The sequence below is a fragment of the Lepisma saccharinum genome, chromosome 30 (genome assembly GCF_977018435.1).
Source record: "Lepisma saccharinum chromosome 30, izLepSacc3.1, whole genome shotgun sequence".
Lineage (NCBI taxonomy): Eukaryota > Metazoa > Arthropoda > Insecta > Zygentoma > Lepismatidae > Lepisma > Lepisma saccharinum.
In genome coordinates, this window is record NC_139258.1 from 33,775,053 (window position 1) to 33,801,915 (window position 26,863).

Below are 26,863 nucleotides of genomic sequence, written 5' to 3' on the forward strand. Positions count from 1 at the left end.
TCTCTACCTGCATGTCATGACAACGTCCGCCATCTTGGATCCAACTTCATTTCTTTAAATGGGAAGGGGGGCACGTGGGGTATGGTTTCAGGCTAGAATTTAACCAGGAATTCAGTGGTGGTCAGATATATATGAAAAAAATAAAAAAGAACACTAAAATCTTCCAAAAATTGCAGTTTTTTCATATTGATTCTTCATGTATTAAAATAGCTGCACTTTTTTTAATCTGTATCAAGAGAAACGGCATTGTTTATTTTCTGAGTTTAACGCTGCACAAGATAAGTGAGAAACAAGAGGAAGTATGTAAAGAACATTTTTCTACAGTATACGCATCGCTACTTACGTTTCATAACCGGGCCGTAAACTTAGTACGGTTCTTTAAGTACACTATAACAAGCAGTGCCATCTACGCGTCCACCGTGAAGATGTCTCGTTTCTTTCATTTTTAACTTTTCTTTTCCTTACTTGCCAACTTAGAAATCCTCTCAGCTTCGAGGTAAAAAAACCAAACAAAGAACGAAAGGGTTATGTTCTGGCGTTTGTTCTCCCTTTTTATGTACTTCTGTTCCTACGTCCTCTTCGTCTTGGCATTCTACCAGACGTGTGTCAGTCACGGTTTGCAAATCCGGAACCGGAAGGTCAGTGTGAAAAAACAAAAGCAATGGATTTTTGGAAAGTTTACGGAAGAGAAAATATGGTTGCAAAGATTCCCTAAATTATTCTTTACACATTTGTATCCTCGCTGTTCCCTTTAAGATTGAATCGAAATCTAAGTGATGCTAGAGGCATGCATATTTCGTTTTTGACGAAAAACCTGAAATAACACATTGCAACGTTAATTTTTCATGTTTCTGAAAAGTGTGAGGTCCATTTTCCTACCCTTTTGTCACGAAATGATGCGAAATGAACAGCAAAATGCGAAATAGACTCTTAAAGACAAAATTTAGAGTTTATTTACAGACGCCACCCTTTCTGAGGTTTGAATTATCTATCCTGTGAGTTATGCAATTCACGAAAAGTTGATCAATCCTGCTGTAAATATTTGAGAAGCAAAAAATGGACCCCTTTACACAGGAAAAAACTTAATACTCTGGTAACTACATAAAATGTGCTTTTGGAAGGGATATGTTTATTTTGTGCAATAAGTGCAGTTTTGAAGTCAAATTTAGGTATACAATCAAAATTTTTAGAACCAAATTGTCATTTTATATTCCACTTTTGAACCCGAAATTGACTGCGTTTGCACCGAAATATTGTTTTTTATTTACCAAAAGTATGTGCCTCTATTGATACCCGTTTGCATCAACTCGTGAGTTTGAAAATCTGTGGGTCAGGGCAATCCTCGAGTTAGGTTCATCTTGCATGGTATATCAGGGTGGCTACTTACTTGAAATTCTTAGAGTTCCAGGAATTATTCGTGAATTATTGGCTCTGGGAATTATGCGTAAATTTTGGTAAGATATGAAAAAAGGTACAATCAGATATTTTATTCTATCTTTATCTTTTAATAAACTTTCAACTGAAACGTTACTTCGCAAGGAGTGAATGTCACAAAGGACCGGACTTACGCGAAAGTGAACAATGCCGCATGGAGCAGAAGCTTGCATTTTGGACTGTGCAGGCAGTACAGGCGATTGGGTGCCAAAACTGGGAAAGGGAGGGGCGGCAAGGACAGTAACAGTGGCGTCAAAATTGTTTTGTTTAGAGCTTTGAAAAACATCATAGACTTGGGGGGGGGGGGGATCGACAGAAAACATGTTTCAAACACGCCAGTCATTGAACTGTTTCGTTACCAAACTGAGTAAATACCTCTGAGAGATATGGAAATCCTGCACAACCTAAAAAAAATAATAATATAAAAACCTAAAAAATGGTTTAATTTAGGCACATAAACCTAAAATAGGTTCTAACAAGCAAAATAAGTTATTTTAGGCACTATAATACTTCGTCAGCTGTTGAGTTTTTTTAATGAAACCTTGACATAACTTGTTATTTCGTATTTACCTGCAAAGGAGAAAAATAGGTTAGAAACCCAAAATCTGAGGTCTAGTTATGTTTAATGTTATAAGGAAGCTATGCACCAAATTTCACCTTGTTATGAATTATAGTTCCCTTATTTCGTGAAAACTTTCAGTCAGCCATTTTTCAATATGACAAACTTAGCGTACTGGTGATAGTCGGGGACTTTTTGTATGTTGTTATTAATGCTTTAAAGACACTACATACCATTTTTTTCAGCTTGTTATGAATTAAGTTCCTTTATTACGAAAAAAAAATCGTCTAAAGTAAGTGCACTAATAATGCATAATCAATTGTAAAAAGCTCAATTGAAGAAGACACAGAATCCTTAATAACACAAAACAAATTTATACTTTTCTTCAGAGTAATAAATTCCATATTAATAAATTCCTTATTAAAGTTCGCTCTTTTAATTGAGCCATATACGTATATTAAAGTAACAAAAATAATATTACCTACATATGGAAAAGTAATTGTAATTATTTTTAACTAGAGCTATTATATATTGAACAGCATTTTACGAAACATGCATTCTCTACTTGCATATAACAATCCTTTTCTCTTGCAGAAAAAGTTTAGGTTTAAAAGAAAAAAAGAAACAAAGAAACATCGTGGAAAGTTCCAGAGCACGATGTTGGCGCAAAATATCATTCTTTCCGCTCCATAAAGCTGACATTTAAGCACGTGATCGAATCAACGCGCTATATCGTGGCAGAATCAATAGAGGACCAAGAGTTTTGCCGAAATCTTTGGCACGATACACAAAGCAGGAGTATTTTCTTCTAAGTTAAGACATTTGTCTTATATCCAATAACAACGGGATAGCAAAGTATTCCTGCAAAGAACTTCCTCCCCCTTAACTTGCGAAGATATTAGGAATTCCAGAATGTCAATTGTGATCAGATTTGTCTTGTTTCGGAAAGCATCTTCAGTACTGTTTAAGAAGTAGCGAAAAGTTCCATAATTTGTACGACATATAAATTCTACCAGTTGAATATCTTTCAAAGCGCCATATCTGCATATCTATTTTAGCAGTAGGTTGGAATGTGTATTACGAAATTACCAACAAGGGTTATGAACATGTTCTGCGTAGATGCCTTCTCGTGAAACTTTAACTTTTCGCTTGAGAGAGAGAGAGAGAGAGAGAGAGAGAGAGAGAGAGAGAGAGAGAGAGAGAGAGAGAGAGAGCAGTGAAGGCATTAGAAAATAATACGTGTGGAGGCTGAGGGTGTGAGAATATCTTCTGCACGGGGGCAGTCTATTATACAAACCATAAAAATGTCATATCTGAACTTTTATTTTGTCTGCTTGGGGGAGCAGCGGCGGTCGGTGGGCGTTGGCCCCATGCTCCTGTTTAGGTACAGTCACTCGAGAAGAGTGATAATACATAATTACTATAAGGGCATTACATGAAAATCACAAACGTGACAATCCTTTTATCAACTGTCACTGTGTCACTTGAAAACAAGGTTGGCAGTACTTTCAACTTAACTGGACACAGTAACAGATTAAAGGACTTTAAACAAATTTATACGTACTTTTCTTCAGAGTAATAAATTCCATGACGATGTGACAAATAGGAACATGGAATATTATTTCATTAATTTCATCGAATAGGGACATTCAATTGTCACGGGTGGGAACACGGACTACAATTTTGATATTAAAGTAACTATTCTACTGATAGTTAAGCAACATTTTTCTTACAGTTTCTGTGTAATGAAGTATGAAACTTAACACTGTTGATTAAAGATGACTACCCATAAAATATTTCCCAGATTTGTAGCTACAAGTGAACAATTTTGTTCCACGGATGGGACAGACGAAACACTACCTCTTCAATTAATAATAAATTTATTTTATTGCCAAATGATGAAAAATAAATGATTTAATTTGAATATTCTATTGGAGTTGAGGGGGAAATGCAACAGTTAAAGGAGAAATTAATTATTTTTGGTGTCATGGGTGGGACACAATAGAAAACAACTAATATCAAAAAGTTAAAATAAACGAATAATACATAAAATACCTTCTAGTTTCTAACTTAATTATGTACAGGGTGGCTCAATAAGTCACTTAACACCCTCAGTACAAGGCCACTGTGGTATGGAATGTGAAAATGGCGATGACCAATCATTGCCTGGCCAAGGGGGAACCACATTGACGCCACCGACACGGTCGGCGGCCATCTTGATGTCCGCCATCTTGAATTCAACTTCAGAATTTTAAATGGGAAGGGGGTGATATGATATATCAAATCAGGCTAGAATTTCACGAGAAATGCAATGGTGAAGGTTTTTTCGACGTATCTTTAACCAGTAAAAAGTTATGACTGAATTCTTGTACCAATTTGCTCCTTTTCGAGGTGTTAGAAAAATGCCTTAAAATTTGTTTAGCGCATCGGTAATGCATCGAGATCAAAGCGACGTCTAGGGAGAGAAGTTCGCATGCCATTGCACACGATTTTAATCGGATACATCCATGAAGAGCTGCGCATTATAAATGGTTGTCGCGAACAATTTACAGTGTGACGCTTCCATTGAATTAAAAGTCCTTCACAGTGACAAGGCTAATGTTTATGTTCAGAAGGAAGTTCATCAACAGAACATGCGACCCTTGTCATCTGATAACTAACTTTGGACAAAAACAGGTTCATAACGTTCCCATAAGTGTTCTGGTGTTCTACCCTATTGAAAAAACTCTGTAAAAAGTACCTTCTTCCATAAGCAAGGATGAAAAAAACTGTTTATTTAACAAATCCAAGTAGCCCTAAGTATTTAAGGTTCCGTTGATGGAAAATTGACTAACCAATCGTGTTCCACACAGCACGCCACACCATTAACTTACCAACACTAACCATTCAGCTTTGATCTGTCGAAAATGGGTTATCAGATAAAAAGCATCGAATATTCTGTTTATAAACTTCCTTATGAACATAAACATTAGCCTTGTCACTGTGAAGGACTTTTAATTCAATGGAAGCGTCACACTGTAAATTGTTTGCGACAACCATTTATAATGCGCAGCTCTTCATGGATGTATCCGATTAAAATCGTGTGCAATGGCATGCGAACTTCTCTCCCTAGACGTCACTTTGATCTCGATGCATTACCGATGCGCTAAACAAATTTTAAGGCATTTTTCTAACACCTCGAAAAGGAGCAAATTGGTACAAGAATTCAGTCATAACTTTTTACTGGTTAAAGATACGTCGAAAAAACCTTCACCATTGCATTTCTCGTGAAATTCTAGCCCATTTTGATATGTCGCACGACCCCCTTCCCATTTAAAATTCTGAAGTTGAATTCAAGATGGCGGACATCAAGATGGCCGCCGACCGTGTCGGTGGCGTCAATGTGGTTCCCCCTTGGCCAGGCAATGATTGGTCATCGCCATTTTCACATTCCATGCCGCAGTGGCCTTGTACTGAGGGTGTTAAGTGACTTATTGAGCCACCCTGTATAATACGTACTTGAATTTTTATCCAGCAACCAATTTTAGATTGTTCACTTACAAAATGATTAGCTGCAGCATTGTATTTAATTTTAAAAATTGAGGTTCAGGGTCGCTTTCACATGGAATACCATATCTATCGTATTGGATATGAATTGTCTGTAAAGCAACGCTCTGCTTCTTGCACCGTACGTGCACTGTCCATATTAACACATTCACTTTACCAAAAATCACATGCACAACTGCCTCCTTTGATAGAAATTAAGAAAAGGATAAAGGATTTAAGAAGATATACTGTGAACAAGGCTAGTTGGAGATAGATTGTGTTTTGTCTTTGTTGAATGTCTTTCATGTAGTTTTTATAACATGAAGTTATAAGTTAAATAAATGTTATTTGGTTAACGTTTTCAATTGTAATAATCTTCAATTAGGCAAAACGTTAACCAAATAACAACATTTATTTAAATTATAACTTCATGTTATAAAAACTACATGAAAGACATTCAACAAAGACAAAACACAATCTATCTCCAACTAGTCTTATTCACAATATATCTTCTTAAATCCTTTATCTTTTTCTTAACTTCTATCATCCTTGACAGGTTATGAGCCAAGATTTATTCCAGTTCACAACAGACAGCAGAGTGTTAAAAATAAAAGGCATTCAAAGAAGGAAAACTTACCCAATGGGCTAATTGTTCTAGCAAAGTCCACTAGATGTAGCTCCGTTGTAAAATCATGCAATGGCACTCACCTGAAAAAAAGGATAAATTATAGAGTAATTTACTAATTGGAAAAGCTATTATTGAACATACATGAGCTAATAATGTATTAGGATGAGACAAAATTTTACGCTTTACTGTTGTAGGTCTTGATATGCACCAGCTCTCATTTAAAAGGATGGAAAATTAATGTACTTTATAATTGAAGGACAAAAAAAAAACGAATGTACGTACTATGTTTGTGCAACTGTTTATTCTTGCATTTTAGACACATTCTGAAAAGTCCGAGTTTTCGGAACTATAAGTGTCCGAAATATCTTGGAAATGGAAATGTTTATTTCCAGAAATGCATAAATAATCACTTCAGGGAGAAATAGTGTGTGGAATTCTAAATTTTAGTCAAAGGGCAGTTTCTCCTCTAGAGTCATTTAATGTCGACTATCTTTTACTGGTTGCAGGCCCAAGGCATGGACGTCCTCAAGATTTTTTCAGGGAGGGGCAAGCAAGGTATTTTTTCCGCAGAGGGGCAAATGAGGCATATTATTCCCCATAATTGTGATGCTCCCTCAAAAAACACTGCTTCAGTCTGAAATTATCATGTTCCTTCAACGCATTTATAATAATTAACACAAGTTACTGTGACTGAAATGAAATTATGTGTGAAATATATAATTTTTAGGTGAACATTCATTTTCCGGGGTGGGAGTGTCCCCCCTTTATGTCAGACGTCCATGGGCCTACGGATGAGAAGAATTGCACAAACATCACTCACTTGGCTTGCCTCAGCTTGAATCTTGTGTTGCACGGCTGCATACATACAGGATAGAAAATACCGATTTTCGAAGGCGCGTAGCGTCAAAACGAGACCATTACAAGCAAGGTACACAGAAATTAGACCGACCTATTATTTCTCCTCCATTTCTCACCTCCTTTGGTTGTAAATACATGTTAATTTAATAGGAAACTATACGGCGCACGCTTTTAGAAGGAACATGAGTTCGGCCAATACCCAGCCAGTGCTACTGCGCTGTTGCCACACTAACTGCTAGCGCAAGGGAAGGACAGAAAATTCGCGATGTGTCCATTATTTTTGAGAATGCATGCACGGTATATATGAGTAACGTGAAATAATATAGTGAATATTTCTACACAGGATTATAATACCATATCACTGTAGCATATACTAGAAACCCATACCTGAAAGAAGCTTGAAGGTATTTATTTATTCATCACCGCTCTCGTCGTCTTCCTCGGTCTCTGCATGGACGTCCGCAGGAGTTTTTCCAGGGAGGGGCAAGGAAGGTGCTTTTTTCCAGGGGGGGCAAACAAGGCACATTTTCATCCATAATAGTGTTGTTCCCTCAAAAACATTGCTTAAATTTGAATATCATATTCATGCATTAATTAACACATATTATTGTGGTTGTAATGAAATTAATGAAAAATATATAATTTTTGGTTGACTTTCATTTTCCAGGGGGCCCACGGCCCCCCTTGCCCCCCCCCCCCTCCCGGACGCCCATGGGTCTCCGTGTCACTGATTTCACTCATTTCCGAATCACTCTCCTGGAGGTTAATGATTAGATTTTGCAACCTTGGTGCCTGTACTACTGGTTCTAAGTTTTGAGAGTGACATTATTTAAAATAATTTCGCACGAAAGGGCTGTATTTAATCTTTTCACAAACTGTTCTTCGTGGCCCACGAGTGAACGATGAGCGAATAATTTTATACCGGCCTTGCTACGAAAACGCTGAACTCAAACTGACCCAGGCTTTCAATGTTCGAGAACGCCCAGAACAATGAAGGGTCATTGTTTATATCGAGGCGAATTTAACACCCACAGTTTTCCTTAGGCACAACAACTCAGCTGCGTCAACACGGTGGCAACGAAAAAAACAGGCTGAAGGAAATGAAAGGTGTTTCCCCTGTTTCTTCAAGGAACGATAACTCCGGCTGTAGGGGACGGAAATTCATGGGACTTGGACAGTCAGGTTCAAAATGTCTTTCCCCATCTTATGATGAACCTTAAAGTGGCGAGTTTTATGAAAACTTCTTGCGCGCAAGAAAAATGCAGAACACGACTTTTAACTTCCGGGCCGCAGTCTCCAAACTGTACAACGTTGCACTCCTGCCATTGGTTGATCGCCACACACACCCTCTGTGTGGCCCCACCCGATATCGCTTCTAAAAGCGTGCGTCGTATAGTTATCTTTAATTTGCAACCAAGTTTGCAGATTTGAACAATAACAAACACTGCTTGAATGAAGATGATGTGGGATGCCCAACCAAACCGACTGCCCTTTTATTAGCCACATTTCTTGAATGCTAAGTTTATTTTTTGTCGGAAAAGAGTAGGTACATAAAATTTCTTCAATGTCTAAGTATGCCAGCTACATCTAGGTAAAGGAAGGGGGGTGCAAAAAATCTATTCTCGTTCTGGGCGCTGAAATATCTAGCTACAACTCTGATAACGAAATATTTCCTTTCGAGAGACTATTAATAGATTTACACCGTTATAGAAACACAACACAATAAAAGTATGAAAATTTAATTATCATTATTAATAAAAAGCAATATTTAAATGTAATCTAACACTTATTAAAAACATTTCACCTATCTTCTAATTTCTTGACATTTTGAACCAGTTGTTAAAGGAATCAATTTGCTAGTTTATAAATGTAGCAAATTAATTTGTTTACGAGATATATGTTTATTAATATATATATATATATATAAATAAATTAATGAATGATATTAATTATTTAATAATTGGCATATACTTCATGAGATACACAATATATATAATTATCACCACGATTTCAGGCTTCCCCCCCTCCCTAAAAAAGTTCCTAGGTACAGGCCTGACAGCACTTATTCATTATCTAGCCTACGTGTAGTTAAGATCGCCAAAATTTGTATAGATAGAAGTGTCCTGACAAGAACATTAATCACAAATATATAATAGTAATAGAATATTTACTGAATAATAAGAAAGGATGTTAGATCCACTTGACGAAAAGTAAAAGATCTTGATTAATATTTTATGCGTATTATAAGTAGTAGTGTGTGTAAATATTTTTCGGTACTGTCCTTTGCTACGTCTCCAGCTACGAGCATGAAAAACTCTTCTACACCTGCTGGCTTTAATTAATACTCTGTTACGATAGTTAACACTTTATTAACAGTAATTGACTTAATAAAAACATTCAATAATTGTACATCGTCAGCCAAATGCATAACTGCAGGTGTTCCCAGTGGCCGAATTGGAAATAAATTACTGCCGGTATGCTCGTATGCACATATACAATCCTTTTTTGTGTGATTTCTTAAATAATATATATTCGAGAGAGAGAGAAATGAGTGAGTACCTTGTTGGCCATTACATAGCTACTTGTGCGATCAGCTCCAATAAATAAGTGCAGATTTTAAAATTTTACTGCCGATATGCTTTTTGGCATTTCAATTTACTACCGATAGCGGTTCATACCGGCCCAATTCGATCACTGGGTTTTCCGCCATGATAACTCCTGTCCTGTCCTGTACTAGAAACTAATTAGCACTCATGACTCAACATGACACTTCCACTAAGAATCTTACAATGCACATGTCTTGCAAAGCTTAAATCCTTCACTTAAGAAGCTATTTTGGACAGATAGAAAACAATAAATAATCACAAGATTAAGATTTTAAGATTTACTAACCAATAAGTCTTGAAAAAACACAAACGTAGGCTTACTCTAATGTTACCGTAATGTCATATCTTTCCCATCGTTACCAACCCGCTTATTTTTGCGGAGTTGCCAACCTCGCACAGAAAATTATCATACTTAAACGTGTGATAACACTAGAAATCTTCTTTTACGATATAAGCCCGTGTTATACAATGACCGAATAACATTGGGTCAAACGAACATGTACATACATTAAACAAGGAAATAATAAAATCTTTTGCTACGTCATAATTTGGGTCGTTGCACCTTTAAAGCCTTATAATCCCAATATAATATTTATTTTGCAATAAGTTTAGAAGAAATAAATAACTATCGATTATATAGCAAGTGTTAAAGAAGTTCATTTTCATTATTTAAATTTTGTTCTTGGTTCTTTCGGGGGAGGGTGTCCGAACGCCATGGACCGGCCACCTAAATACGCCCTTGTATATCAGCTATCTAGAGTCGAAACGTGACATATTTGTGTAGTTCCCACATTTAACATGCAAGTTGAGAACTTCATTAGTAGGAGACCAACTTTCAACGGTTGTTTGTGGTGTAGATGCTTCCAGAGCGGCCAATCTGTCCCATTGCGCTTGTGGTGTGTCGCCCACTGGACGTTGTGTCCCATTGCGCATGCGCAGCAACAGCAATTGATCAGGCAACTGGGGATTATTGGGAATTAAACGGATTCATGTTCCTCATCTGGTCTGCATCACGCGCTACACTGATTGATTGGGGGGTGAACAAGGATATAAACAACGAGAGAGGCGTGTGTCAAAACCAGGAAACTAAGCTATCTCTCCTTCCACCATTGCGAATGTTGCAGTTTCGCCGTGAACCTCACTAAAAGTACTTTCAATGAGTAGAAGTGGTATCGAGGCAAGTCTCGTCCTCGTGTCGAAGCCCCAAAGAGACCAAGGTTAAAAATTGAGACGAGAACGAAACCAGGTCTTTCGAGACTTGTTGAAACGAGGAAAAGAACCAGGCATATACACATATTCATTTCACTTGATTTGGAATACAGGGAGGCCACCATGATAAAATAAAAATTCAAGTACAATTCTCAGTTTTCACGGCGAACTTTCCAAAAATTCAAGGACACAAACACACACATTTAATATATATATACAGGGTGCTCGGAAATTCCCCTTACAAACTCCTAAGGCTAGTAGAGGGGACTGAGCAGACAATATTTTGAATAGGAACTCATGTCCGGAAAAGTACCGTTTCCGTGCTACAACCAAGACAATGTGTCGGATGTGCCTGTGTTGGTATGCAACCGGGTAGGCAGTACATGACGTCAGAAGATCACCTGATGGCACGTGACGTCTACAAATTGTTGCGTTCCACTGTCGACACAGGTGTTGATCAATGAATAGTAAGTTTCTTCTTTGTTCCCTTGGCATTGTTACCAAATACATTTGTTTGTATTATGAGTCACACGTCATTCACTTCTGTACCTTACGTAACACCTCATTTGACATGGTTGTAATAAATGATTACACTTTAGGTCATCAGGTGATCTTCTGACGTCATGTACTGCCTAGCCGGTTGCATACCAACACAGGCACATCCGACACATTGTCATGGTTGTAGCACGGAAACGGTACTTTTCCGGACATGAGTTCCTATTCAAAATATTGTCTGCTCAGTCCCCTCTACTAGCCCTAGGAGTTTGTAAGGGGAATTTCCGAGCACCCTGTATATATATATATATATATATATATATATATATATATATACATATATTCAGATTCGCCATACACCTACAAACACAAGTCACAAATGTTACGCGATATTGTAATTTACAAAAAAATGTTCATTGTATAAGAATTTCAAACTCAAATTTACCTAATCAACTTAATTATATTAGTTTGCAATAATGTTCCGTCTAACAGATAGATGGTTCTGCAAAGGACAATAACAAAGTAAAAGGATTGAGAGAATTCTGTTTTATTTCGCATGCAGCTGTATTTTTCTTCCTCGATAAAAATAAAGGCTAAACTGTGAAAAACGTGCCTCACGGTATTTCAATGGGACTTGGAATAATAAAAGTTGCATTTTTTGATGTCCACGGAGAAAAATTCACGCATAATTCCCGGAATTCAAGGAATTTCCGGTGAGTAGCTCTCAAGTTAAATTGCGTATACGTGCATATTTGAATTTAAGTCCAATCGTTCAATGCTCGTGCGTTTGTCTTGTCCTATGTGTAACATTTGAAAGTAACCTATAGTCTATCCCGGGAATCTTTGGAGCAAGGCAGCGCATAACGGCAGAGAAGGGGAGGGAGGAGTGAAGCAGCACACACTGCTGCGAAGGCTGGTAACTACAGTCGCGTCCCCCTCTCCACACAATCTCGTTCCCTCTCACGTGTCCATTGTAGGGATGGCCAGATCCGGATCCTCTCGGATCCGAAATTCGGATCCGGTTGGTTCCGGATCCTAAGGATCCGAATCTTAAAATTTTTCGGATCCGGATCCAGAACTTTCGGATCCGGATCTAGAATTTTCGGATCCGGATCCAGTATTTTTGGATCCGGATCCGTTTTGCCATCCCACATGCGCTTCTTTGGAAAGTAAGAATGTGCTTATAACATATTGTTACCTGGTTATAAACATATATATATATATAATATACATACATACACACACATATATATATAGTGTGTGTGCGCGCGTGCGCCATTTGTAATTAATTAATACACTTACAAGGGAGGTCTAAGTCTCCCCCTCCGATTTCCATGAAACTTGGCAGGTGTATAGAGGCCCCCCCTCAAATGTCAAGATGAGGAGAAATTGAAGTGGGGATCTGACCCCGAAACCACGTAAATATGGCATAGGAAGAAACAGGGGGCATAGGGCCTGTCTATACACCTGTCAAATTTCATGGAAATCGGAGGGGAACACAGGGGTCAGATGATCCCCACGTCAATTTGTCCTCATATTGACATTTGAGGCGGGTTTTGCCCCCTAAAACATTTTTTTAGCCGAAACATAAAACACGTATTTCTTCCTTTGGGCCTCTCTATACACCTGCGAAGTTTCATGAAAATCGGAGGGGGACACAGGGGTCAGATCCTTACTTCAATTTGTCCTCATCTTGACATTTGAGGGGATTTCGCCCCCTAAAACAGTTTTTAGCTGAAACAAAAAAACACGTATTTCTTCCTTTGGGCCCCACTATACACCTGCCACGTTTCATGGAAATCGGAGGGGAACACAGGGGTCAGATCCCCACTTCAATTTGTCCTCATCTTGACATTTGAGGGGAGGTTGCCCCCTAGAACAGATTTTTAGCCGAAACAAAATAACACGTATTTCTTCATTTGGGACCGTTTATACACACACCTGCCAAGTATCATGGAAATCGGAGGGGAACACAGGGGTCAGATCCTTACTTCAATTTGTCCTCATCTTGAAATTTGAATGGGGGTTTTGGCCCCCAAAAACAGTCTTTTAGCTGAAACAAAAAAAAAACACGTATTTCTTCCATTGGGCCCCACTATACACCTGCCAAGTTTCATGGAAATCGGAGGGACACAGGGGTCAGATCCTCACTTCAATTTGTCCTCATCTTGACATTTGAGGTGGTTTTGCCCCCTAAAACAGTTTTTTAGCTGAAACAAAAAAAAACACGTATTTCTTCCTTTGGGCCCCACTATACGCCTGCCAAGTTTCATGGAAATCGGAGAGGGACACTTAGATAACCTCCCTTGTTAGTCTAACACTTTGTAATTATATAACACTGCATATATTATAATGTTTTATTTTAATTTGTAAAACTGTAACTGCAGAACAATTGTATAATTTTTGTATAACATTTCTACCTTGTTATATGTGTTAAAGGTTTCATTCTGGAATGGAATGTCTCACATTTATGTGTGTTTTCATTTCCAATACATTCGAATGAATACATATTCGTTTCAATGGCATTTACAAAATCACCTCTGACATTTTATGTTAAACAAGTAAGATTATTTTTGTGCACGAGTGTGTTAGCCGATGCGTAGCAAAGTATTTTAGGAACAACACTTGAAAAAAATTATTGTAGAACTAACTAATGAAACATTTCTTTGTAATCGAAGATCATAATACCTTTTAAGGTGTGGTAATATTATAATGGGATTGTGATACGAAACTGTCGGATCCGGAATTTTCGGATCCGGATCCAGATCCGTAACTTTTGGATCCGGATCCGTTTGGCCATCCCTAGTCCATTGGTGGAGCCGTCTCGCGTCACTACTTGCGCAGAGACTTGTTTCCGTTTGCCTGCTCCAGAGGTAGCTAGGACAGGGTATACGTCATCGAGGAGGCCATCATTCGTACTTGAATATCATATTTTACGAAAATCATTTTACATTTTAGTATCGATATGGCCCCTTCACTACAACAATAAACATTTTACAATAGTTTTACAATGTCGTTTACATTATTTGTTGTCGTGTACGGTGTTTGTAATTTAGATGTTGAATTCAGTTTTTTTCAAGTTTCACTATTTACGATGAATATCCTGTAGAATGAACTTAACGGTGAACCATCAGTAGATTTACGGTTCTATCACCGTAAAGTAATTGAAACTTATTACAGTGCAGGGATAGCTTGTGTAGACCTCCAATTGGGGGGGGGGATCCGTATATATTTACATTGATTAATTTTTGTGTTTTAAGTCCACTTTATGCACAGCAAGGCTAATCGGGACTGGACCTACAGTTTAAAGTGGGATCCGAAATAACTGTGTGCCTCCACCGGGTATGGAACCCGTGAACATAATTATATTGAATTAAACAAAAGCAAAATGCTCGTTGCTTTTCGAAACTTCCTCAGAAAGGCCTGCTCCCTAAGTTAACGACCCGAATCCTCAATCTCCCATTTAGCGGGAGATCAATCGGAACCAGACTTCCTTCCTGCTCGCCGATATGCGGTATCGTAGGCACGGCGACAAATATCTTCCTGTCACCCACAAAAAGGCTGTTCAAATACACCGACGTTCATTATTCAAACTCACACTCTACCACTCTGTCCCTGCGATACATGTGCACACATTTCATTGCGTATAAACTTATGATCCGATCAACATACTGGTTCCGTGCCGCTAGAACGCGAGTCCGTGTAGCGGTTGGAACCACATCACTTGCCGACGAAATAGGATGTGTATGAGGTTAACTATTGAATGTCTGTGTATATTAACAGTTTTTAATGTAGTATGGGGACAAGTGAAGGTAATGCATATGCACAGATGCAAAGAAGGCATATAGGGTGATGTGGAGGTAGAGCTTCACATATTCTTGATCTCGGCCATAGCTGGAATGATGTGATCAGCATCACGCCCGGCCGCCTTTACCCCCTCACGGTTGCCCCCAGGTACCCATTGATTCGAGGCTGTTTGGGCCTCAGAGCCGCTCAGAAACACGGAAATGACTGGAAAATTGCCTGGTCCAGATCTAAGGTAAGGTCGCAATTTCCAGGTCTTGTCCCCGCATAAAGCGGCTCTCTCGCTCACCCATCCTTAAATCAATGGGTACCTGGGGGCAAACCTGGGAGGTAAAGACGGCCGAAGCGTGGTGCCGATTACATCAGCTTCAAAATGGCCGAGATAAAGAATATGTGAGGCCCTACCCCCAAATCACCAAAATGTGCCAAGTCAATTTAACAGAAAATAATTAATTTCAAGTTAACATTATGAATCAATATAAAGAAAAATCGATCTGACAGAAGTACATTTTAGATTAAAATTCACAAAAATACTTTTATTAATAAAATGCAATTCTAGCACATGACAATTTGATGCTTTTACCCCTACGAGAAAGTTTACAGTTGTAAAAAAAAAAACCGAATTATTAAAAAAAGAAATCAAGGCCGTGGACCCCTCCCCCCACCTCACTGCCAATCAACGCTGATACAGCTTGCTACGAAGCCATCAAGAAGTTCATCATATCACTGATCCTTATCTTCGCGGTTAGCCAGTAAAACAAGACAAATCAATCAATGAATCAACCCCTTCCTCCCAATCAATGTGGTCCTTACTTTGCAAGAAACATAATAGTCGTTTGCTACTTGACAAGTTGCAAGTTAGGAATCTTGAAGGTTGGGGGAGACCCCTTAGTGTTATATACTATTTTAAAAGCAATTCCAAGTTCCTGGTTTGATAAATAAAAAATATATAGCGTTTTGAAATCGGGTGATTCCCTTTGAAGCACCCTGTATTTACAACATAATGTCATGGTAAGAGTTGGCCTCCCCGATGTCGCAGTGGTAGCGTCGTCGCCTTGTAATCAAGGTGTCCCTGGTTCGATACCCGATGGAGGCACATATTGGTTCGGAATACACTTTAAACTGTAGGTCCAGTCCCGATTAGCATTAATGTGGACTTAAAAACACCAAATCATGGTAATAGTTGCACTTTTATATTGCAAATACGACCATTTTCTCCGATTTTCCTTCCCTACCACTGATGCGCACGTGCTTCATTACATTGTGATGTTATTTTACGTCATCAATCTTACAGTTAAAATAACTCCACAAGTTTAAAGTAGGGATGGCCAAACGGATCCGGATCCGAAAAATCCGGTTGGTTCCGGATCCTAAGGATCCGGATCCTAAAATTTTTCGGATCCGGAATTTTCATATCCGGATCCGGATCCAAAAGTTCCGGATCTGGATCCGTATACGAAAGTTCCGGATCTGGATCCGAATCCAAGAGTTCCGGATCTGCATCCGGATCTGAGAGTTCCTGATCTGGATCCGGATACGAGAGTTTCGTATCTCAATCCCATTATAATATTACCACACCTTAAAAGGTATTATGATCTTCGATTACAAATAAATTTTTCATTAGTTAGTTCTACAATAATTTTTTTCAAGTGTTGTTCCTAAAATACTTTGCTACGCATCGGCTAACACACTCGTGCACAAAAATAATCTTACTTGTTTAACATAAAATGTCAGAGGTGATTTTGTAAATGCCATTGAAACGAATATGTATTCGAATGTATTCGAATTCGAATGTACTGGAAATGAAAACACACATAAATGTGAGACATTCCATTCCAGGATGAAACAAGATAGAAATGTTATACAAAAATTATACAATAGTTCTACAGATACAGTTTAAAAAAATTAAAATAAAACATTATAATACTATATGCAGTGTTATTATAATTACAAAGTGTAAGACTAACAAGGGAGGTTATCTAAGTGTCCCCCTCCGATTTCCATGAAACTTGGCAGTATAGTGGGGCCCAAACGAAGAATTACGTGTTTTTTTGTTTCAGCTAAAAAACTGTTTTAGGGGGCAAAACCCCCTCAAATGTCAAGATGAGGACAAATTGAAGTGAGGATCTGACCCCTGTGTCCCTCCGATTTCCATAAAACTTGGCAGGTGTATAGTGGAGCCCAATGGAAGAAATTGGTTTTTTTTTTGTTTCAGCTAAAAAACTGTTTTAGGGGGCAAACCCCCCTCAAATGTCAAGATGAAGACAAATTGAAGTGAGGATCTGACCCCTGTGTCCCCCTCCGATTTCCATGATACTTGGCAGGTGCGTGTATAAACGGGCCCAAATGAAGAAATGCGTGTTTTTTTTGTTGTTAAACTAAAAAAACTGTTTTAGGGGACAACCCCCCCCCCCCTCAAATGTCAATATGAGGACAAATTTAAGTGGGCATTTGACTTATGTGTCCCCCTCCGATTTCCATGAAACTTGGCAGGTGTATAGTGGGACCCAAAGGAAGAAATACGTGTTTTTTTTTCTTGTTTCAGCTAAAAAACGGTTTTACAGGGCGAAACCCACTCAATTGTCAAGATGAAGACAAATTGAAGTGGGGATCTGACCTTTGTGTCCCCCTCCGATTTCCATGAAACTTGGCAGGTGTGTGTATAAACGGGCCCAAAGGAAGAAATACGTGTTTTTTTGTTTCGGCTAAAAATCTGTTTTAGGGGGCAACCTCCTCTCAAATGTCAAGATGAGGACAAATTGAAGTGGGGATCTGACCCCTGTGTTCCCCTCCGATTTCCATGAAACGTGGCAGGTGTATAGAGGAAACCAAAGGAAGAAATACGTGTTTTTTTGTTTCAGCTAAAAACTGTTTTAGAGGGCAAAATCCCCTCAAATGTCAAGATGAGGACAAATTGAAGTAAGGATCTGACCCCTGTGTCCCCCTCCGATTTCCATGAAACTTGGCAGGTGTATAGAGAGGCCCTATGCTCCCCGTTTCTTCCTATTCCATATTTACGTGGTTTCGGGGTCAGATCCCCACTTCAATTTCTCCTCATCTTGACAATTGAGGGGGGCCTCTATACACCTGCCAAGTTTCATGGAAATCGGAGGGGGAGACTTAGACCTTGTAAGTGTATTAATTAATTACAAATCGCGCGCGCGAGCACACACACACTATATATATATATATATATGTGTGTGTGTATATATTATATATGTATATTAGCAGATAACAATATGTTATAAGCACATTCTTACTTTCCAAAGAATCGCATGTGGGATGGCAAAACGGATCCGGATCCGAAAGTTCTGGATCCGGATCCGGATATGAAAATTCCGGATCCGATAAATTTTAGGATCCGGAACCAACCGGATCCGGATTTCGGATCCGCCAGGATCCGGATCTGGCCATCCCTAGTTTAAAGAGGATGTATCATCCATCTTGTTAATTGACCAAAGAACAAGTATCCGGTCCTGGACATGGGCGTGCTTTGTGAATGTCGCTTCATCAATTTCATAATATTATCACTCATCCTCATCGTCGCGATTAGCCATAAAAGTAACAAAGCGAAGCTAAGTAACAAAAATCCACACCAAAGAACAAGAATATGGGTCTACAACGTCATCATTTTGAAACAACTTATCTTCAAGAAATTTGATTAATTCATTAATGTAAATTATGGGTCAGCACATAGGCTAAGTGTCCCCGTCAAGTATTATGAGGGTAAGCGCCAGGACTTAAAGTGAGCCTGAACGTCAAATCAGTGTTGTGCCGAACTCAGTTCCAGCTGCGACATTGAACATCAATTTCATTTATGTAATACACTACACAAAAATCCATCCTTTGCTACATTAATTCTTGTAAACAATAGATAAAGAGGAAAAGAGAAAATGACGCCACCTATTGGCTACCGTTTCGGATCGGAAGCCGTTAGGAACATTCGCTCTACTCGATTTACTAATTCATTTATTCTATTTATTCACCTCTGTAAGGTATGTGTGAAATATCGACGTATTCTCCAAAATCTCATCTTTACATGGATGTACGATACTCATCACAATTTTGTTTCCTAACTGCTGTCACAATTATAAAGATACCCGTTACGATGGAAAATTCAATGTTTTTGAATAGGCTAAAGCCACGTGACTGTTTTGTTTGGACTCAATATTTGATATGACGTCACACTAATGTGATTCATTAGTGTTCATTTATTTATTATCTTATTATCTATTATCTTAAAACTTGTGTGCTCATATTTATAAACTTGGAGAATACAGGGTGTTTCATAAATAATTGAGGCGTTACGAAAGTTTGATGCAAGTAAACTAATGAAACCAGTCCAGAACGATCGAGGAATGCAAAATAGTTTGTGCGTGAGTGTTTTGTTAAGCTGAGAGTTCACATTCAAGCCGTTAGGAGACACTCAAATCACCCACATCACTCACAGTGTATTGTGCAATGTTTTGTTTTTGGTCTCCAAGATCACCAGACCTTACGCCGTGTGACTTCTTTTGTGGGGTTTCACGAGAGACAGGGTATTCGTCTCACCGATACCGCGTCATATCGCAGCCCTAAGGAAGCGTATGATCGCAGCGAAAGACAAGCCCATGTTGATGCGAGTGTGGCAAGAAATAGACTATCGTGTTGGTGTCTCATTTATTTATGAAACACCCTGTATTATTACCAATTTATTTTTATCCCGGTAATTGAAGGAAAAAGTACAAACTTCAAACTTCTTTTAGGCATAATTGTAGCTTAGAGTGGGTTTCTGATGTACAAAAAACAAAACAATGAACATTTTGTTTCGTTTTACATAATTACAAAACTCGCAGAACAATACTTTTCGTGGAATTTTATTTGAAGCGGCCACGGTAAGGAAGCAAAATACACGTCACCGGTAAGTTTGTGTTGGTAATGATATTTTAAGTCCACTTTATGCACAGTAAGGCTAATAGTGACTGGACCTACAGTTTAAAGAGGGATCCGAACCACTATGTGCTTCCACCGGGTATCGAACCCGGGACCCCTTGATTACAAGGCGACGACACTACCACATCGGGGAGGCCCACGTCACCGGTAAGGAAAAGGTTAATTATAGCAGGGTTGACCAATCAACAGTACACCACATGCTACTCCATCTTAATATAAACACCACTCTCACGGTTGCCAGAAATGATATAATTATATGTGTAACCAAATAGTTTTGAAGGAGAGCTGTGTTTAACGGCCAATCTGAAATAAGCAGCAGTGTAGCAATGCTCCTCAGAAAACAATCGAGTGGTCATGTGGATTACAGAGCGGTCAAGGTCGTCAGAATTTGGGGGTGGGGAGGGCTACGTCCTCCTGGAAATTAAATACCACCCGAATGACAAATTTCTTAGATGTAATTTAATTTCAGTACTAATATACTTCATTCATTGATAAATATGTGATTAAATTTTACATGTGGCAACTTCACTCGCGCTACTTACAAAATGTAGGTCACCTCTGGATGTGCAGAGTTTCCGAGTTGTAACACGGTGCAATACCCACTATTCTACTTCGTTCATTTGGTGTGAAGTAGTGTATTTGGAGTCTGCACCGTTTGCACTACACTCCGGAGCAGTGTAATGTGTATGGTCACGTGGTGCGTAACTAATCAAATGACCGTTTAAAGCAGCAGACAGGCATTTGTGAATCTTCTGAACTTGAACACCGCTATTCGTGTACTTGGTTGAACATTTCCTTGCACCAGCCTGACACCGGGATACACCTGCAAGGCACCTAGTGTCAAAAAGTGCAGCCAACTAGATGAGGCTATATAGATCTAACAAACATTTGACATTTAAGCAGAGGAATTAAACAAACTTATGTGTTCGCAGATGTCAAATGCCCCGGCAAAGAGCATTTAATTTCTTTTGTTCCGCTCTGAAGACACGCACTGAATTACTCATTGTTAGAAGGACACGCATGACGACACATTCTCAGAAGATAGCATCACGAAAATGCTTCCACACCCCGCATTTTTAAAGATTCCTCCTAGGTGTTGGACCTTAACCAGTGGATAAGAAGGCAATCTTATTCGATGAGCAGAGAAGCGAGAAGATCTCACAAGCAGTATTTGCCCACCCACCCCGGTTTATCCTCAGTGGCGCGTTACCTTATGGTTAGGGACATTGAATTTTCGCGATGCGCGAAACCGCGAAATGTGAAAAAAAGATGCAATTTTGAACATTCTGCACGTAACTACACCCCCAATGATGAAACATGCATGAGTTTTATTCGCGAAGTAATGCGAAATGTGTGCTTTTCCACGAAATGAACGCTTTCTCGCGAAATAACCGTGAAATATCATCAAATTAAGTAGAAAACACGCAAAAACCGGCAATCGAGGTTTTGCGCGCAAACTGTCGATTTGTAACGAAACGTTTGCCTAAAGTATCCTACCACTTGCAGCTGAAGAACGTTTTATCTTCGATTACATCAGGAAGATGCTGCAAATTGGGATTTCCCATGCACATAATCTCAGTTCGAAAACTTCGCTCCCTCTCAGGCTGCATTCCTTTCTTCCCCCGAATGTCTACTCAACTTCCAGTTTCATTGAACTTGCTAGCTGTAGCAGCGATAAGATTAGTCTGTTCCCGCACATCAAGGGAAACAATGGGGTCATTTGTGTTCAGTCATGAATGAATTTTGTTTATCATCATGTGATTTTCAACATGTGTTTGTGTATGTGCAGTAGTGATTATTTTATTTGTTGGACAGCAAGGATATCCTTTAAATACATACAATGAATAAATCACTTGAGATATGCAATTTAGAAATTAAGTGATTTTTTGTTGATTTTTTCTTTTTGGTTGGACAGCTAAGTACTTGTGTAAGTGTACAGTATATAAAAATGAAGTAGTTTATCAATTTATAGCTCTTTTGTATGTTGTTTCCTCTCATGATGAAAAAGTGTGTGCCATTTTTTTTTCCACCGCTGATCTAACATTTTATTTACCGCTCTCCTCAGTTTTTATTTACCATAAATTTGTGCAGTGATTCTCAAACTGTGGTACGCGCACCCCCCAGGGGTACATGAACTATTTGAAGGGGGTACGCGATCAGCTCGGAAGAGAAATGTCGAGAATAACCACACGACAACATTTTTGCTGCAGGTGTGTAGAGCAAGCAGGCTTCATAGATTCAACACTAAACAGAAAATTAGGCTAATTTTGTCACTGACACTCTGACCTTTGTTTCACATGTTTTGAAACAAAATACTGGTTCGAAATCTATAATAGACTAAATTTCGAGCCGAATCTCCGCTTGAAAGATTCAAGTGTACATGAAGAAACTGGATCAGGCTATGCAGGCACATCCTTCTCAGTAGAAACTCTGAGGATTTACAACAAAACAACAAAATCGTGCTTGACAGTGTGTTTACAAACTTATCTTTGGTCTTTACTTTATTTTTTCAATAGCTGGAAAAATATATTAAAATTAAAGTTAGAGAACCACTGGTCTATTGAATACGGTATGAATTTATCTGACACGTTCCACACTGCATCGTTCTCAACGCAATGTGTTGCAAAACCCTTTATTGAAAATAAATTTCGAAAAGGGTGAACGGAGTAAGTTGATGGGACTTTGGAAGGTTGCCATTACTTGTGAAATAATGAAAAAATAATTTTATACACTATTATCGCCCAAACACGTCAAGCATAAAGAGCGCGCGGCAATACACTTTAGGCGAATTGGGCGAAAATAAAATTGATTTGGTTTGAATCGGTGGTCAGGGAAATACGGCCGTGCAGGCGCCGAACTCCGTGGCGGAGTGGTTAGCCCGACGGTCTCGGGTTCGAATCTCCGCCTGGGCATGGATGTTTTTCTGTCAGTGTCCCTTCATCATATAATCACTCGTCCTCATCGTCGCGATTAGTGGCAGAAAGTCGAGATTAAATAACGCCAGAGTTGTTCGGCTCCAATGTATTTACGTGGTGTTGTTCGTTCTGCCATTTTCTAGCGTGTATGCGTCAGAGTAAAATTCTAGCCGAAACCGACACCAATAAAGACCAAACCCTTCTGTTTACCGAATTGGTCTCCTGATAATGTCGTCGGTGTCAAATCAAGGTGTCCAGGGTTCGATACCCGGTGGAGGCACATAATGGTTCAGATCCCACTTGAAACTGTAGGTCTAGCTTCGATTGGCCTTCCTGTGCATAAAGGGAAACTCAAACTGTTTACCAAAGATTCTGCGTTCGATTCCCGGCCCGGGCATGTGTGTGGACTAAATGTTTTGAGGTGCGCTTCGCAAGTTCGGTCATAGCTTTTGAGACTGTATTTTAATAAGTTCCATTTGCATCAATCTATATTTCTCCTTCATCTACGTCTGTTTATCTTTCATTCTCTCTCTCTCTCTCTCTTCACTTCTCTTTTCTATCCATCGCTTCTCCTGTCTCTCTCTTCTGCCTTTCCTCTCTTTTTATTTTACTCTCTCTCATTTCTGCTTTCTTCTCTGTCTCCGTCTTCATATCTTCCTCTACTATTTCTGTGTATCTTACTCTCTCTCCGTTTTTCTGTTTCTGTCTTTCTTTCTTCCTCCACTTCCCCATGTGTTTGTATGGCTTCTCTTTTCCTTTCCATGTGTTAGTATGCATTCCCTTATCTCTTTTCCTTTCCATATCTTAATCCCCACGTGTCTTGCTCTATTATATATAATTCTGTAAATTTCTCATGTAACCTTCTCGGGTGAGCTAATATTATTTCAAGGTGGGCCACAACCACTTTATCTCCCCTCATGGTGACGTCGCTACGCTAACTTTTAACAACCTACTGACTAAACGAGGTTGATTGATTGATTGATTTGTTGTTTTAAGTCCACTTTATGCACAGTAAGGCTAATCGGGACTGGACCTACAGTTTAAAGTGGGATCCGAATCACTCGTGCCTCCACCGGGTTTCGAACCCGGGACCCCTTCATTACAAGGCGACGACGCTACCACTGCGCCATCGGGAAAGCCGCTAAACGAGGTTGAAAAAACATCTGCATTGTGTCATTTCGACCGTAACTTCACACCAAGACAAGCAAAAAATCAATTATGATGGATAATACACGGCGCATAAAGGTGCTTTACGCAGTTTTGCCACTGACTGAACAACAAACAGGGATACGACCAGCTTCTGTTTTCAAAATTTACCTCAATCTGTTATCAAATAGCTTTATCGGACGCAGTGTGTATAACCGCACGCACAATATTCTCTCTGCTCATGGGAACTCTCACACACAAACAACTTTTTTAGGGGAGCTCTAAAAAAGAAGAAAAAAGATGGTTTGTTATTGTTGCCGCCCACCATTGTTGTTCAGACAGCAGCGCCGGAAGTAATAAGCTCCTTGAATGGAGCGTGGTGTGTTGTCCACAGCGGGTCAAATTACGTTATTTACTGGTTGCAACCAAGGGTGCTCACAAAAAGGGCTAATATGGGGGAATCACCCCTCTCTATCTTTTGTTTCTCTTTCTTTTCTTTATCTTTTCTGGTATTTTCTTCTAGCTTTCGAACTTTTCATAGTTTTAGTACATTTTTGTTCGTGGTTAATTTCTCCCTTCTTGATATTTCATCTTTCTGTTTCCCTCCCGATTGTTGTCTCGTTTTCTTTTTTCCGTCTTTACGTTCTCGCTTATTTCCTCTCTCTCGCTCTCTCTTTTTCTCCTTTTCCTTTATTTATTTCCTCTTCTGTATATATATCTTTATTTACTTTCCCTCTTTATTTCTTTTTCTCCTTTCTTTATATCTTTTATTTTATCTCTTGCTTCTGTATTTCTGTTCTTTTATGTCCTACTTCTTTATTTACCCTTCTTTTCCATTCTCTGTTTTCCTTCTTTATTTTCTCTCTTTCTCCTTTCCCTGCCTTTATTGTCCTTTTCTCTCTCTCTCTCTCTCTCCATTCCATCCTCTATTTCTATTATTTTTCGATTCCTGTCTCTACCTGTCTTTCTCGCTTCTATATTTTCCTCTTTTTATTTCGTCTAGATTCTTTACTCCTATTTTTCTTTTCTCTCTCAATCTTGTTTCTGTATTTCTCTTCTCTTTCTCTTTGTCTTAAATTCTCACCAATTTCTCTAATTCCATTGTTTCACGATCCTTCCTTTTCCCCTCAAAAACGTTCTTTCTTACGTAACACATTAACATGACGTCAACACATCTCACTTAAGGCACGAGGAACAGTTTCGATGTCCAGCCAGATGTGAGGACCCAAAACTGCTCTCCCCTCACCGACCTGGGGAAATTGAGGTCTGTGCGCTGGATGGTTGTAGGAGGGGGAACATTAGCATTACGCTTATGGAAGTATTGTTCTCTTCGGATGGTGTAGAAAAACACATGAACGGAAAGAGGACAGGTTGAAGATTTTGTTGTGTTGGGAAAAGCCGTAACTAGATGTTGTTTCTCCATAATAAATACATGGGATTCTGTAAAAGCTTATCATATTTTTTTACAGATCGTATATAGCTTAATGATCAACTTTATAATCGCTTCCACTTGCAACATTTCATACTCTGTTTCACTGTTGCTTTTTTTTTCAGGAGCATTATCCATTCCGACCATATTGAAAGAAATGAATACCCGATGTGAAACTGTTACTCTTCACCTTAAGGACACAACGATTCGTCTTTTCCTTTGTAAAATGGTATTCGTCCATGTTGCAACAGATATCCACAAGCTCCGTGCATTGTGGCCTCAGCTTAATTACTGAAAAACCAGAAACTGGGACACCATTGGCTAGTGTCGCAAGTAGCGTGATGCCTTCCGGAAATTAGAAACAAAAGATAGTAAAAAAAAGAGAACTTCTGTGTCCAGAAGCGTGAATCTCGTAACACAAATTGAAGACATCACACTGAATGATGCGTAACAACCAAACTGATGCCTTGCAGTGTTGAGAATAGCAGTTTCGAGGGAGAGGGGGGCGGGATGATGAAGTATCCATCTCATTTCGTACAATATTACCTTCCCGTTTATTACTTAAAGTGTTACGTCTTTTGTAACGAGGTTATCTTTCTTGCCTTGCAGTGTCATTTTCTGGTACGAGTTTGGTAGAATTTGTTTTTGTGAATGGATATTTTCCCATGTGTGGTTCTGTTGTGTCAAGTTGTTTTTGCCTGTTCTTTCTATTCTAATTGAAGGTTCAGTGGCGTAGACAGAGAATTTCGTTTGGGAGAGGGGGTGAAAGCTATTCAAGTGGACTGTGTTTTGGTAGCCTGTTTCTTCCCCTCTGTCTCTCCATTTCTTACTTTTTCCCTCCCTTGTTATTTCTACTCCTTTATTTTTCCTTGTTTCTCTCTTTATTCCCTGTTTTTATCTCTTCCTTAATTTTGTCTCACTAGCCTATCTCGCTTCTCCTTTCCTTTTCGCGCCCTTTCTCTCTTTATTTTTAATTCTCTTTCCCATTCCTTAACATTTTTTCTTTCTCCTTCATCCATTTACTTTTCTTTCAGTCTCCATCTTCTGTTTATTTACTCTTTCTTTCTCTTTTCTTTAACATTGTTTCCATAACTCTTCTCGCTTCTCTCTCTCCGAAATTCTATTATCTTCTCTGTCGTTCCCTTCTTTCACGTTTCTCCATTTCTCCTTAACTCTTTTCACCTCTCTCTTGTTCTTTTCTTTCTTTCCCGACTTACATATTTCTCTCCTCTGTCAAACCACGAACTAACCCTTTTATTTATGAAGTCATGCACCGTTATTATTTTATTTTTACAGAGAAGAAATTCTGTCAGATTTGCTATA

The 26,863-nt window shown here is 38.9% G+C and overlaps 1 protein-coding gene across 2 annotated transcripts in view; it reads right to left on the bottom strand.

Annotated features, from left to right (window-relative positions):
• The window catches only part of RhoGEF3 (Rho guanine nucleotide exchange factor 3), an 831,957-nt gene that overhangs the window by 538,268 nt on the left and 266,826 nt on the right, over positions 1-26,863 (bottom strand). Inside the window, exon 1 of one of the 2 annotated variants that reach the window (XM_083115352.1) lies at positions 6,156-6,175. The exons of the other annotated variant lie outside the window; for it this stretch is intronic. The gene's annotated coding sequence lies outside the window, so the exon portion shown is untranslated. Of the gene's footprint in view, positions 1-6,155; positions 6,176-26,863 lie in introns of those variants that run through there. 2 annotated transcript variants of the gene reach the window in all.